Raw genomic sequence first — 14,525 nt, 5'->3', positions numbered from 1 at the left:
GGTGTGAAGTTCCTCCCCAGTATTCTTGACATTGCTACTCTTTGCTCTAGGAGTTAAAAACAAATATAATAAAACACTTTATTTTACATGTTCAGAAGTGTTAGCTCTCTGGATAACTGAAGTTTTCTGATTTGAGCATCACTTGAACGTTTTTTAAGGGAATTAGTGGTTGTTCACCATGTATGGAATATGATTTTGCTTTTCCTTGAGAAGGAGTGCCATTATTATAAACATTAATTTGATTGTGATTGCATCAAATCCACAGTTGCCCTCTAGAGTAATGGAGGTGAAATCGAGCACTAGAGCAGTTCAGCGACCACTCAGCTCTTCTGTCCCTTAGCTCTGTGTTTCTTAGGTCTGTTTCACCACCTTCTTCCTCTGGCCTCCATGTTCTTCAAGGCTGCTGACGCCCCTCTTGCTGAAGGTGACTAGAAACCTTGCCTACAGAATAAGACACGAGATTTTGTAGTCATTGTGCAGTTAAGGACCTTAGCTTTGTTTTTGCTTGAAAACTGAGTCAGGCAAAATGGCACACTATTGATTATTGATAATCTTGGGGATCCTTTGAAGAAGTCACCTGATGTTTTTTCTACAGATTTCCCGGGCATTTTTCCACCATATAAACCTGTAGAAAGATGTAATCACTGAAATCAAGAAGCATATACAAGGACCGCTTGCTTATCTCAGTCACCCTGGTTCTTGTCTCAGTAGCTCTCCTGTCTCCAGATTGTCTCTTGTCTCTTGAAATCTTGAAGCTAGCCCATGTTACTTAAATGTCGGAAACATACCTGGAGTCTCGAGAAGTTACAGGTTGTGCTGCAGCTTTCACAGGCTACAAGGGATGAAGCGGAGCTGAACTGAGAACTGAGCTTTGACTGAGGAAATTCTTTCTCTCCACAGTCACTGGAAGAAAGAACCGATGTTAATAGGTTGCATGGCATAGAAGAAAAGACGTTCAATGAGGTGCACATGGTTTAAGTTATTTCCAACACATTGCAGGATTGCCAATATGGTTCTGTTAATGTATGTAAGACACATACCATGTAGCATAGTATGATTGGCTAGCAGTGTTTAATAACCTTCCCGCACTTCAGCCACTCATGGGTTAGGTATTACCCATCACTCAGATTACTTTGATACCAAGCTCTCCAATTCTTTTCTAGAGCCAATACAGATAATGGGAGGGGAGAGGGGAGATGATTTCTGCTCTCTTAGAGATGGCAATACAGTTGGGGAACAAGACACACATATATGAAACTTGCCATGTATCAACGTTTCAAAAATTACTATATGTAAAAAGAGCTAGCATAATTATTTTTCCCGGTAGACAATCTTCAGTAATCTGGTTTATACAGGTAACTGTCCAACTTCATGAAGCAATGCCCTTTGGGTACTTGATGGAAACACTGCTGGCGCATGTTCAGTTTGTATTTTGGGTTCAGGCTGAGGTGGTTTGAGTGGATGCTGAAGACCTGGGCGGATTGTCACACGTGACTCCACTAGAGCTGCTGGTGACCACCTTGCTTTCAGAAGCCCAATGAGGGGAAACGTCCAGTCTTTCCTGTCGCCAAAGCATCTCTCACTGTGCGCACCTTCTTCTCTTCTGTCCACGTGCCAGTTTTCTCCGCGGCTGTGCTCTGTGCCTTGGCTTCCCACCGTTTTCTGCTTTGCCGGTCTTGTCCGTTCTAACTCATTCTTTCACAAAAGAACTCCCAAAGTCTCAGATCCCAGCGCTGTCCCGCCCGAAACCCCTGATGGAGGTAGCCGAGTGCAATGGAGTCCACCACCCTGGCTTCCTGGAGTTCTCTTTGATTCTTTGATTCTTTCTCCTTAACAGCGGTAAAACGGTCACAGAAGATTTCTGCTCTCCTCAATGCCTGATGTTTCTCTCATCAGGTGTGGTTTCTGTTCAGACTGGTACATGTGCCATTGATCTGCCAGAAATTACGTGTCCTGTGTTCTCCTAGGCCCTCATCTTCGCATCTTGCATCCTTGAAATCTCAGTCTCTCTCTCTCTCTCTCTCTCTCTCTCCTACACACACACACACACACACACACACACACACACACACACACACACACACACACACACACACAGTCTTCCTGGAGGTCTTTGCTGAACCGTATTCCCATCATTTCACTGCAGAACATTCTGTTTCCTTCAGAGACCTGCCTTGGACCATGGTGGTTTATTTGTTTGTCTCTCCTTGGACTGCGAGCTCCCTGATACCAGGGACCAAATTCCTCAGGATCCTTTCTACCGTCCCAATCTTGAAGGATGCCTTCCTTGTGCCTCGCCTGATATGTAAGGAGCCGTGGTAACTATTTTGCTACTAAGCAATGATGGCTGGCCGCTAAAGCTGGTGGCCTCAGGAGAGTGCTGTATGCCTGCTGAAACTTGGTTAGTCCGTGAAAGATTTTTATTGGTGGTGACTATCATGTGCCAGTTGCCCTCAGAACACTTTCCCAAAATTAAAAACTCTTCTCTTCGGTGCTTCCAAATGGTGTAGAATACCACAACAGAGATAAACTCTTCTTTGCTGTTTTGAGTTTATTTAGGTCTATGAGGCAGGCAGTCTATTTCATGTAACCATATTCATAACATTGATCGTACTTGCCTCGGTTGAAGTAAGCACTGGGATTTCACGCTCAACCTCACAAACACCTGTGATGTCATCACCTGCATCTGAGGGTGATGCACCTCCTTTCCTAAGGGCTCTAGGCTCAGAGTCATTCTGTCTGATCCCTCATAGACAGCTGGACAGCAGACAGTGGCTCTCAGTTATTAATCTTTCTCTGATAGGCAATGGCTCCTCAGTCTTGGTGGTGGTTGCAATGGGCTACTTTCTCCGTAGCATCAACTAACAAAAGACAACGGTTCTAAAACATGCCCTGTGGACTACTCAATAAGATGCCTGCCTGGTGTGGCTGAGACTCCTTTTTATAAGCGTGCTATGTGGTACGCTGAGCTGTGCGTGTTTCTGAAAGAGCAGCTGTCCCTTTTTTCATCTGACCCAGTCATGGATTGTCCTCTTTGCTGGATTGAATGGCCCACCTAGTGGCCTCAGAACATGGGCTGCATGCCTGTTGGCAGCCATGGCTGTCTGGGTGCCACTCAGTTTTTATCCCTTTTGATTGTCGAGCTGTTTTGTGTTATTGATAAATTACAGGTATGGCACTCAGAGGAAGGATGGGAGCAGCTCAGCATGAATGGCGGTGCCCTTGGGCATAAAGCTCACTTGGACTCATCCATTGAGACAATCCTATGTAGTGGAAGGTGTGTTTTGGAGGATTAGTTATTAATCACAAAACAGAATAGGCGTTACTTGACCGCTAATTATAACACTGGATGAGCACATAAAAATCATCGTGATAAACAATATTGTCCCTGTAGGACCCTTCACACGAAATCAGTCCTGTCAGATAAATGGCTATTTACATAACATCGAATCTTAAAAAAAAAAAACCCAAAAAACTAGCAGCAACCAAATAAGCAAAAGTGTGTATAGAAGCTAATAAAAATTAGTACCTTAAAAAATCACTGCACGCTATGTTTTCTGTAATTATGCCAAGCCCTAGAGTTTTAACCATGTAACAGTAATTTTTTAGCATTTTTGCCGTTATTGTCCTTTTGATTTACTTAACTATGTCTAACTTGAACAAACAATGTTAAGTGGGGAAACAGATGCGATTAAATAGCCTGTAATTATGTTTTTAGTCAACTGCTACCATCACAGACTCCTCCTGCTCCTCGGACCAGAAAAAAAGTGACCTAACTGATTTCACCGACTGCCTTGCCAGGCCCCGACGCAGAATAGACAGCCTTATTAAGCAATCAAAAAATCAGCCATTACAGAGGGACGGTAATCAACAGTGTTTATACAGCTCACACGCTAGCCCCACAATACACAATCAGGACCATGAATTCTGCTAATTGGGTACCTTCTGCGTCCAGAGGTGCCTGCAAAGGGAAACAAAAGGGACTTGGAAATTAGTGTTTGCAGCAATTAGCTTCTGTCTAAAGGCTTAACCCAGTTCAGGGAAACCATGATTCAAGCAGGGATTATTATAGCAACTCTGGTTTTTAAATGTCTTCTACCATTATCTGAGGCAGGATTTAGCTTGGCAAAAGTAATGGAGATTTGTCTTCTCTTTTCTATTTACTTAAAATGAGTTTTGTTTTGAACTTTTCAAAAATCAAGCCCATTAAGCCATTTCTTCTGCTTTAAATTTCCTGGCATTCAGTGTGTGTGTGTGTGTGTGTGTGTGTGTGTATGTTTTATACCTATGATCTTGTTCAAGACCGGTTGAAAGACCGTTAAATGCGTGCATTGTTGAAAAGCTCTGCTCGGAGGTATAATACAGTGGAGTTTGTTGTGCCATTATTTCTCTCAGAATGATCTGCCATTTAGTGGGACCCACGGGGTAGAATTCTTAGGAGAAAAAAAAGACAGCAAGTGTTTTATTTAGAAATGTATGTACAAATTCACCTTTGAAGTAATAGCACTGAGCCGTCCAGGCGGAGAACGTTGGGTAATCTGTGAGTATTTTGTCTTTGTAAACTAGCAGGGCATACTTAGATACACTCACTGAAAACCCAGTGGATTTTATAAAATTGATTACAAAAGTAAAAAACAAAAAACCAAACCAAACCGCCACTGAAAACCCAGTGGATTTTATAAAATTGATTACAAAAGCAAAAAACAAAAAACCAAACCAAACTGCCCTTTGCCCTTTCCTTCCCTTTCAGTCTTTAGTGTTTCTGATGTAATAACCAAACAGCCCTCTCAGCTGCGCTGCTGTCGGTAGAGGCTCCCTGCTGAAGATGCTCAAACGGCAAATTAACAGTAGCATGATTCGAGGGACCTCTTGACCTCCCAGGGAAAGCATCAGCTGTAGGTTCTTGCTCCCCCGAAGCTCTCTGCACGGTTGCAGAAGGATCCTAACAATGAAAAAACAGAAAGGAAAGCCTGTGGAGAGCAAAAGAAAAGCGTGGTTCTGACGAAGACCAACGAAATAAATAATCAGAGTTTTCGTTCTTTCTAATTTAAAGGCTGCAGGAGCAAATGACAGTTTGTCTTTCAAAATCTATTAATAATCTGTTCTACTAATGACTTAAATGATGATTAATCAATGCATCAAAAAGTGTAGGAAGATTTTTATTATTAACGCCAAATTTCGCAGTATTAAAATTTACAGAAGCCGTAGGAAGAACATTGGTGCTTTGCAGACAATCAGAGTGATGAGCGTGGTGGTGCAGATCCACCGTACCCGCGTTCCCCTTCTGACTGATTGCATTACATATTGCTATTAGTGCGCGTCAGTGTGTAGTGCAATCAGACAGGGGAAAATGAGTGAAATGTGAACTAATGAGAGCTAATTGTATCAGATAATAGCAAGGACACAGAATTCTATCAATTAAATTAGTTTGAGATGAAACAAATATGAATATAATAATGTTTATAATAATGAGGCAATTAGCACTAATGAAATAAACGTTAACAAAGACCAGGGTCCCTAGCCCATCTCTGCTGGTCTACGGCATCCTCCAAACTTTGAACTGTGCTGTAGTCACTGGGACCTGGTCAGCATGTGTTGGGCCACACAAAAATAGGGATGCCAGGCCTCCAGAGTCCGCAGACTTCTGGATGCACAACTTTAGGTGGCTTCTCAAAGCCTGTTGCTCTTTAATGATGTGCCGTTGTCTGTAATAAATACATCATACCTTGATCCCTGGAAGTGATGCTAACTTTTCTTGATTCAGGTAGAAAGTGAACACATTTTGGTGTATACATTGATTTCTGTCCTTTTGCTATCACGGATGATTGGCTGCTTAGGGAAAGTGCCTCTCTGTTGCAAAATCCAACTAGATTCTCTTCATTGGTCCCTTCCTTGCTGTCCGCCAGCTTTTGATACTTATACCACTTAACACTCTGACACAACTGAGATGGCAAAGAACTGACATCTATGAAACAATTAGGAGCTCTGTTCTGTAGTAGGTCTGAGTCTAAAAGCTAGCTGTGTTGCCCAGCAGCTTTTCTAACAGCATGTGTGTGTGTGTGTGTCATGGAAACTATTGCAACAGTGTGTGTAGTATGTATCTGCCCATTCAGCTCACTCTCCCAAGAAGTGAGACATTTATACAACTTATTCATTAATAAAAAAAAAGTGTTTTCTGTGATACTTGCTTGTTTTATTAATATCGTGAGTATTGGTTGATAGATTTCAGTGATTTCTTCTTGATTGTTTGGGTAGTAGTGTGGCTGGTGTATTTGACCCCAGTCTGGACCACAGCCAGTAGTGTTAGCAGAGATGGCGCTCCATGCTCTAGCAGCCTCCCCCACCTTTGTCATTTGACTGCCACATTTTTTATTACTCATATCACGGGTGCTTTGCTTTTGTGCTGTGTTGAAAAGAGACCAAAATGAGCTCTGAGCTGAGGCTTCACCTGTCAGGGCTGACAGATTGTGCTCGGCTGGTTTCTGAGTCTGGCAGGGAGTTTAGGGTTATAAGAATGAAAACAGACATGAATTTAAAATGTCACCAACAGTGTTTGGGCACCGAGGATCTTGGTGTCTGTGCGGCAGGGGTCTTTCATGTTTTCAGCATTATAAAGAAGATTGGAACAAAACCGCGAGAATTTTGCTGTTTACGTCTTTTAATGAATGCTCTTCACATTTGGGTCCTTTTGTCTGACTCTCAGTTTGTAAGGGTTAGCTGTGGAAAATGTGGATGGTATCACGTGCTCTTGGGGCAAACATCTGCCTAGGATACTTTCTCCTCCAAATTGCTCTCAGTGTAAAGAACATATATACAACTGTGCATGCATAAAACAGCATTTGCAATCTTCACTGGCCCCAAATTGGAAAAATATTCTCCAGAGATATCCTACCTGACACAGTATGCTTCTGTGAATGTTTGAGATGACATTGCCTACCTCTAGGGCCCCTGTGTTTGAATGTAATTTTGTCTTTAAAACGCTTTTATGAGTGGTCAACAGTTGTCCTCATGCCGTGCATCCTAGACCCTTGTTAGACTACAGGATGTAAAATCAATTCAGTCTGTTCATATTCTTTATAGCTGTCCAGAGATTAAAATTTGGGATGGGAGATATAGAGGCAACCAGCAAGGATTTTCCCCATACTTAATATGTCTATTTAATTTCTTTGCTTTTTCTTTCAATGACTTAGGCTTGACCTAAATATGAATAACCTTGCAGCATGGGAGACCCGTTAGCCTCTTCCCTCCCCCTTCATTTCCCTGCTTGCCAGCTCTTGATCTGGCACACTGGTGTGACAAACTGGATTGCATTCCCCTGCTGGTTTCATGTGTAATTTGAGAAAATGTCTTAATGATCGGTAAGGAAATTTCAAAGCATGTTCTCTCGTTTGAGCTTGGAATGTATAGTGGATAAGGCACTTTTGACTTTCATAAATGAATGTTCTTGTTCCTGGATTGAAGTGTGTTCTATAGGCCCATGCTTAGCCACAAATTATTCTAAATACTGATATTTCCTGGTAACTCAGGCCTATAATATGGATTTAATGTTATTCTTTGACAAACTTGAATCTATATCACTTTATTCTCACATTTTAAACACAGAAATTTTTCTTTTCTTTTAATTTTAAAAGAATATTGAAGTAATCTTTTTTAGAAAGGATTTTCATTTCAAAATATGAAGCATTTTTTATTGTTACTGTTTAAGAGGCTTAGGAAAATTGTGCCCAGTTAAGTCATATGACAGAGTAGAACTTCCTTCCAAAGAGTAAACATTAAGACCGTTCTTCCTAAGAATACTTAAGAAACTTATTTAGTAGGAGGGAAGTTTACTATCCACTTTGGTTAAGACTGACGTTTTTCCTAGTACTCTGGTTTAAAAATGCATTCATGCACATGGCATTCTTTTATTCTGAACAGAGAAGTGTAAATTTAAAATCATGTTTCATCTGGAATACATATATTCATACACACACACACACACATATATATATATACATATATGCATGTATTTTTATAGCAAACCAATTAGGCTTAAATGAAAAGGATTGTGGGTGAGGGACTCAGTTTTGGCTTGATGCCTTTTGGTGACTTGAAAGTAACCTCTATCCTGAATTCTCTTTATTCAAATGCTCTTGGTTGGATTGCTTGTGTTTTATTGTGTATCCGTTGGTCATAGAATGTAAGATATACGGTGGTAACAGACAAGCCTACAGCCTCTTCGTGTTTACACAGTGAAGACATGCTCCCACCTGAAGTTTGCATTCACGAACTGGAAGCTGCAAAATTAGTGTTATCATCATCATAATGCTGGAACCAGGCTCCCATCGCCACAGAAGAGGGAAAGAAAGGCAGGAGGAAGCATGCAATGCCTCTTAAACCCACCACCTCTTGAGACTCACAGTGTTCTAGGTGATGTAATGCATTAAAACAAACAAACATCCCTTTGTGCAGCAGAGATGTAGGAGTCTACACTTAATTCAGAAAGAAAAGACATTGCACTTCTCAATAGTCTTGAATACCACATTCTCTTTACCCGCTGCCCCATGTTTATTTACCCATGAGTATTATTTCACAATAAAATCATGCACAAATACATTAGTAAGTTAATCATCCAGTAACTTATAATCTTGCTACATTGACAAATCACATTGCTTTGCTTGTTCAAAGATTTACATGCCTTGCCTACATATGTATATAATCCCTGTATGCTTCAACTATTCTTTCTTCCTGTGTTTATACTGGTTTGTAAGAGGAAGCCGCTCAGAACCAAAATAATCACACAGAAATTGTATTAATTAAAACACTACTTGGCCCATTAACTCTGGCTTCTTATTGGCTAACTCTTATATTAATTTAACCCATTTCTAGTAATCTGTATATCGTCACATGGCAGTGGCTTACCGGCAAAGATTCGGCATGTCTGACTCTGGCAGCTCTGTGGCGGCTCCCTGACTCTGCCTTCTTTCTCCCAGCATTCAGTCCAGTCCTCCCCACCTACCTAAGTTCTGCCCTGTCAACAGGCCAAGGCAGTTTCTTTATTCATTAATGGTAATCACAGCACACAGAGGGGACTCTCACATCACTGGTTCCTCAAATTTGTCACTGTTTTAAATGTTAGGAAATATAATCAAAGCTCCTTTTATACTGTCTTATATGAGTATCATCAACTACTTTGCAGAAAATCCTGTGGAAGTTAAGGGTGGAACCATGCACTTTTACATAAAATATGAAACGATTTAAGGTAAATTTTTAGTTAAATTATATAAGTCTCATTTAGTGATTTCATGTTTAGACTATTGCTTCTTGGAGCAGCAATGGGGAGTTATAGAACTTGGTTTGTGTAGAGCATGTAAAGTTAGAGTTTTGCATGGAGGGGCTTGCATGGCGAGAAGACGTCTGTATGGAGACTGTCACCACACACTGCAGCCAGCTTCCCTTCCCAAGGTGGGCAGCAGGCCAACTTTTCTTAACACTAGCACTTGCAATGCTGCTATGCCACTTGACTTTTGAATAAAACATTTTTTTGTGAAAGGTTAAATAAAGCTCCTTGGGGTATTACACAACAGTGCTAATTTTTCCTTTACTTTTCCTCTATAGAAGTTGCTTCATTATCATTTAATTAATTAGTGACATCAATTATTCATGGATTTATCTCATGCAAGTATTTTATTTTTTAAAATCTATTTTCATGTGTGTATGTATGTGTATTTGTATGTGTGGTGTATGTGTGTGGTGTGTGTGTATTTGTGTGTTCGCATGTGTATGTATGTGTGTGATATATGTGTGTGGTATGTATTTGTGAGTGTATGTGTGTGTTTGAATATATGTGTGTGGTGTGTGCATATGTGTATGTGTGTGTTTGCATGTGTGTGTATTTGTGTGTGTATGTTTGTATACGTGTGTGGTATGTGCATGTATATGTTGTGTGCGTTTCATGTGTATGTATGTGTGTGTGGTGTGTATGTATATGTTTGTGTATGTGTGTGTTGTGTGCATGTATGTGTTGTGTGCATGTGTATGTGTGTGCTTTTCATGTGTGTGTATGTCTTTGTGTTGTGTGTACGTTTGTGGTGTGTGTAAGCATTACAAATGCATGTGGAAGCTTGACGTCAGCAATTATCCCTGATAGGGTTTACTCTTTATTCAATGAGACAGGATCTTCTAATCAAATCCAGAGCTGTGGATGTGGTTAGTCTAGCTAACCAACTTGCTACCAGGATCCCTGTCCTCTGCTTTCGATGTCTGGGATCATAGCATTTGTGTGGGACTTGGGGATCTGAACTCTTGTCCTCACATTTGTGCCACAAGCCCTCTAAACACTGAGTTGTCTCCCCAAAACCCCCACTCAAGAGTTGAGGTACACCAGTGAAGTGGTCCTTGATGGAAGGACTTCAGTAGCCACTGAGTCTTACCTATATTTTTTATTATGGTTGTTTCAACGGCAATGTGCCATACGTTAGGAGCACCTGAGTAGGGTGATGTACCTGGAGAGCTGTCCTGACTGTTTGGATGTATTTGGGAAGACCCACCCCAATTGTGTGCAGCACCTTCAGGTATCAATCTAGAAACAAAGTGTATTTCAGAGGGAAGGTTATCTCACCTTTTGCTTGTTTGGCTTTCTCTTGCCATTGGAGTTGATTCACCTGCTGTTGCTGGAGCTGAGTCCTTCACTGATCGTAGAACCAGCATTTCCAGGCTTTTATTGTGGAAGAGATACTTTTGGCTTCCCAAGAACCTCAGGGCTTCCAGCATCAGATTGAATTGAACCATTTGTTGAATTTTAATAAATAAAACCTGCCTGAAGATCAGAGAGTAAAACAGACCCACTGGCAGCCTTACAGACCAGGCAGTGGTGACACACACCTTTAGTCCCAGTAACCACACTAGTTTGCCATAGAAACCAGGTGGTAGTGGTGCACGTCTTTAATCCCAGCACTAGAGAGGAATAAAAGAAGATGGGAGGAGACAGCGCTCAGTCTCAGTCTCATTCTGAGATTCCTGGAGGCAGGATCGCCATTTCGGGCTGAGGTAGAGGTAAGAGCGAGTGGCTGGTTCTGACCTTCAGGTTGAACCCCAATATCTGTCTCTGGGTTTTTAATTGTGCTACAAACATCTGATTTGGGATTTGTGAAATCAATTCTGAATTAATTTTGCAATCTTGGCTATAATCAGCTTTTCCTACTTGCTATTGTAGAAACATAGATACGAGTTTTAAAAATTAATAAACATTAACTTTGAAATAAGTGTTTGTAATTATATTGTTTTAACATTCTCTTCAAGCCATTCTAAAGAGACCTACATCAGGAGACTCTAAAAATTGCTTTTGTTTTGCATCTTTTCAACTGCCTGTTTCTAATAATTTTTGATCTGTATCACAGATAAATGACTCTATGCTCTTTTAAACTTTCTTTGAAGCAAGGATGATTATCCTATTTTTTTGAATTTTCCCATTAAGTACCCTAAAAGATAGTGTCTAAAACTTCAACAAAACAAGTAATTAGGTACAAAACAGTCAGGAAAATGAAATTTGATTAGAATCTTCTCTTTAGAGGATGCTCACTAAGATCTTAATAAGTTGGAGAAACACTCTTATGGTAAAAATTTTAAAAAAGGTTTAAATCCATTCTCCACAAAAATCAAATGTTATATATGTGTATATCAAGGTCTGATTCATTCCCAGGGCTTGGTTAGTGCACTGATTGTGGTTCAGTTTCTTGGGGAAAAAGTCATATTAACCAAGCTCTTGACAGTTGCTCAGGGAGAATGTTTATAAGCGAGTGAGCACTGTCCGTGTAGAGCTGCTTCAACAGGTTTAGACTCAGAAAGTGGCCCCATGGCTCAGGAGTCAGGTCATGGCATTTGGTCATAAATTCTGTGAACTGGCATCGGTCTAGCAGAATCTAATGAAACCATGGCCATCATACGAAACTCTGTCTGTAAGGCTGGTAGAGCCCCTAGGCCATCTTTTCCCTTGATCAAAGGAATGGATGAACATTTATTTTCTATATTCTATGTGTTATTTATTTATGCATATGACAAATAGTTTATACATACATATCAACTACTCAGTTCAAACATGCATACACACATATATACATATATGTACATATACATATATAAACACACATATATACACACATTGATAACATTGCTTAAGTAGTAGCACACACACTAATATTGATAATTAATAAATGGAACCTCATGAAACCAAAATGCTTCTGTAAGGCAAAGGACACTATCAATAGGATAAAAACGGCATCCTACAGAATGGGAAAAGATCTTCACCAATGCCATGTCTGACAGAGAGCTGTTTTTCAAGATATAGAAAGAACTCAAGAAACCAGACATCAAAAAACCAAATGATCCAGTTAAAAATGGGGTACAGATTTAAGCAGAGAATTCTCAATAGAATAATTTAAATGGCCAAGAAACACTTAAAGAAATGTTCAACATCCTTAGCCTTCAGGGAAATGCAAATCAAAATGACTTTGAGATTCCATCTTAAACCTGTCAGAATGGCTAAGGTCAATAACATAAATGGTAACTTATGCTGGAGAGGATGTAGAGCAAGGGGAACACTCATGCATTGCTGGTCAGAGTGCAATCTTGCAAAGCTACTTTGGAAATTAATATGGTGGTTTCTCAGAAAATCGGGACTTGATCTAACTCAAGACCCAGCAATACCACTTTTAGGGATATACCTAAAGGATGCTCAATCATACCACAAGGATGCTTGCTCACCTATGTTCAGAGCAGCTTTATTTGTAATAGCCAGAACCTGGAAACAACCTAGATTTCACCCAACCAAAAAATGGATAAAGAAAACGTGGTACATTTACACAATGGAGTATTACTTAGCTATTAAAAACAATACATCATGGAATTTGAAGGCAAATGGATGGAGCTAGAAAAAAGTCATCTTGAGTGAGATAACCCATGGTATGTACTCACTTATACGTGGGTATTAGCTGTAACATAAAGGATAACCATGCTACAATCAATCTACAGACACAGAGAGGCTGGGTAACAAGGAGGGCCTAAGGGGGTGCATATTGATCTCCCTGGGAAGGGGAAATAGAAAAGATCTTGAGGGTGGACTGGGGCGGCGGGGATGAGAATATGAGGGTCTTGTTGAGGGGTGGATAGAGAGGGAGAATGCTGAAAGTGACGACGGAAAGAGACCTAGGATAGGAGCAAACACCAGAAATAAAATGTCAGCGCCATGATGCCTAGTGATTTTGTACTGTATTTAGAGCTTGGTGAGTACCCCAATTGTCATCAGGGAGCCTTCATTCAGTAACTGATGGAAACAGATTCAGAGACCCACAGCCAAACAATAGGCCAAGTTCAGGGAATACTGCAGAAGAAGCCAGAGAGGGCAAGGACATCACAAGAAAACCCATAGAAACAACAAACTTGGGCTCATAAGAACTCTCAGGGTCTGACTGACAACCAGGGAGCCTGCTTGGGACTGACCTAGGCCCTCTGCATATATGTGTCAGTTGTGTAGCTTGGTCTGTTTATGGAACTCCTAGCAGCAGGAGCAGGGCCTCCCTAACACTTGGACTGAGTTTGGGAAACTATTCCTCATACTGGGTTGCCTTGCTCAGCCTTAATACAAGGGTAGGTGTTTAGTCTTACTGCAACTTGATATGTCATACCTCGTTGATACCCATGGGAGGTCTGCCCCTTTCTGAACAGAAACAGAGGAGGAATGGATTGGGAGGAGTGAGGCTGGGGAAGGGGATGGGAGGAGAGGAGAAGGGGAAACTGCAGTTGGAATTTAAGATAAATAAATTAATTTTAAAAACTGTGAGTTTTTTCTTTAAAAAAAACTTTTCTATCAAAAATAGCTTGGACTAAACTCAGTGATTAGTCTGAAACTATTGGTTTGTATTTTATTCCGTTTAAGCTATCTCTCCAGTAGCTAAGGGAGATAAATATGAAAAATCAGATTGAGAATGCTTTAATCAGGAAAAGAAGTTGAATTTTGTTGATGGCTGTGATGGTTTAAATAAGTATAGCCCCATAGGCGCATAGATTTAAATGCTTAGTTTACCAGGGAGTTGAACTCTTTGATAGCATTAGAAGGATTAAAAGGAATGACATCCTTGGAGGAAGTCCAGCGTCACTGGGGGAGGGCTTTGAGGTTTCAAAAGCCCACACCAGCCCAGTTTCTTTCTCTCCCTGCTGCCTGCAAATCAGGATGTCAAACTTTCAGCTATTTCTCCAGCACCATGTCCATGTATGTGTTTTCATGCTCCATGCCATGATGAGAATGAACTAAGCCTCTGAAACCATAAGCTGGCCTCAGTTAAATGCTTTCTTTTATAAGAGTAACCTTGATCATGGTGTCTCTTCTCAGTAACTGAACACAGAATAAGACAATTGCTTTTTCTATATCTATTGAGATGATACAGATTTAATCTTTTCATTATCTTGGCCATAATGCCATTTCCATTTGCTCAAATGTTACAATTTTTGCTTTATAAATAGTTATTGTAGAGCTTGGCTAAATTATTATT

Source organism: Chionomys nivalis, chromosome 10 (genome assembly GCF_950005125.1).
Source record: "Chionomys nivalis chromosome 10, mChiNiv1.1, whole genome shotgun sequence".
Lineage (NCBI taxonomy): Eukaryota > Metazoa > Chordata > Mammalia > Rodentia > Cricetidae > Chionomys > Chionomys nivalis.
Note: the sequence above shows the minus strand (reverse complement) of the source record.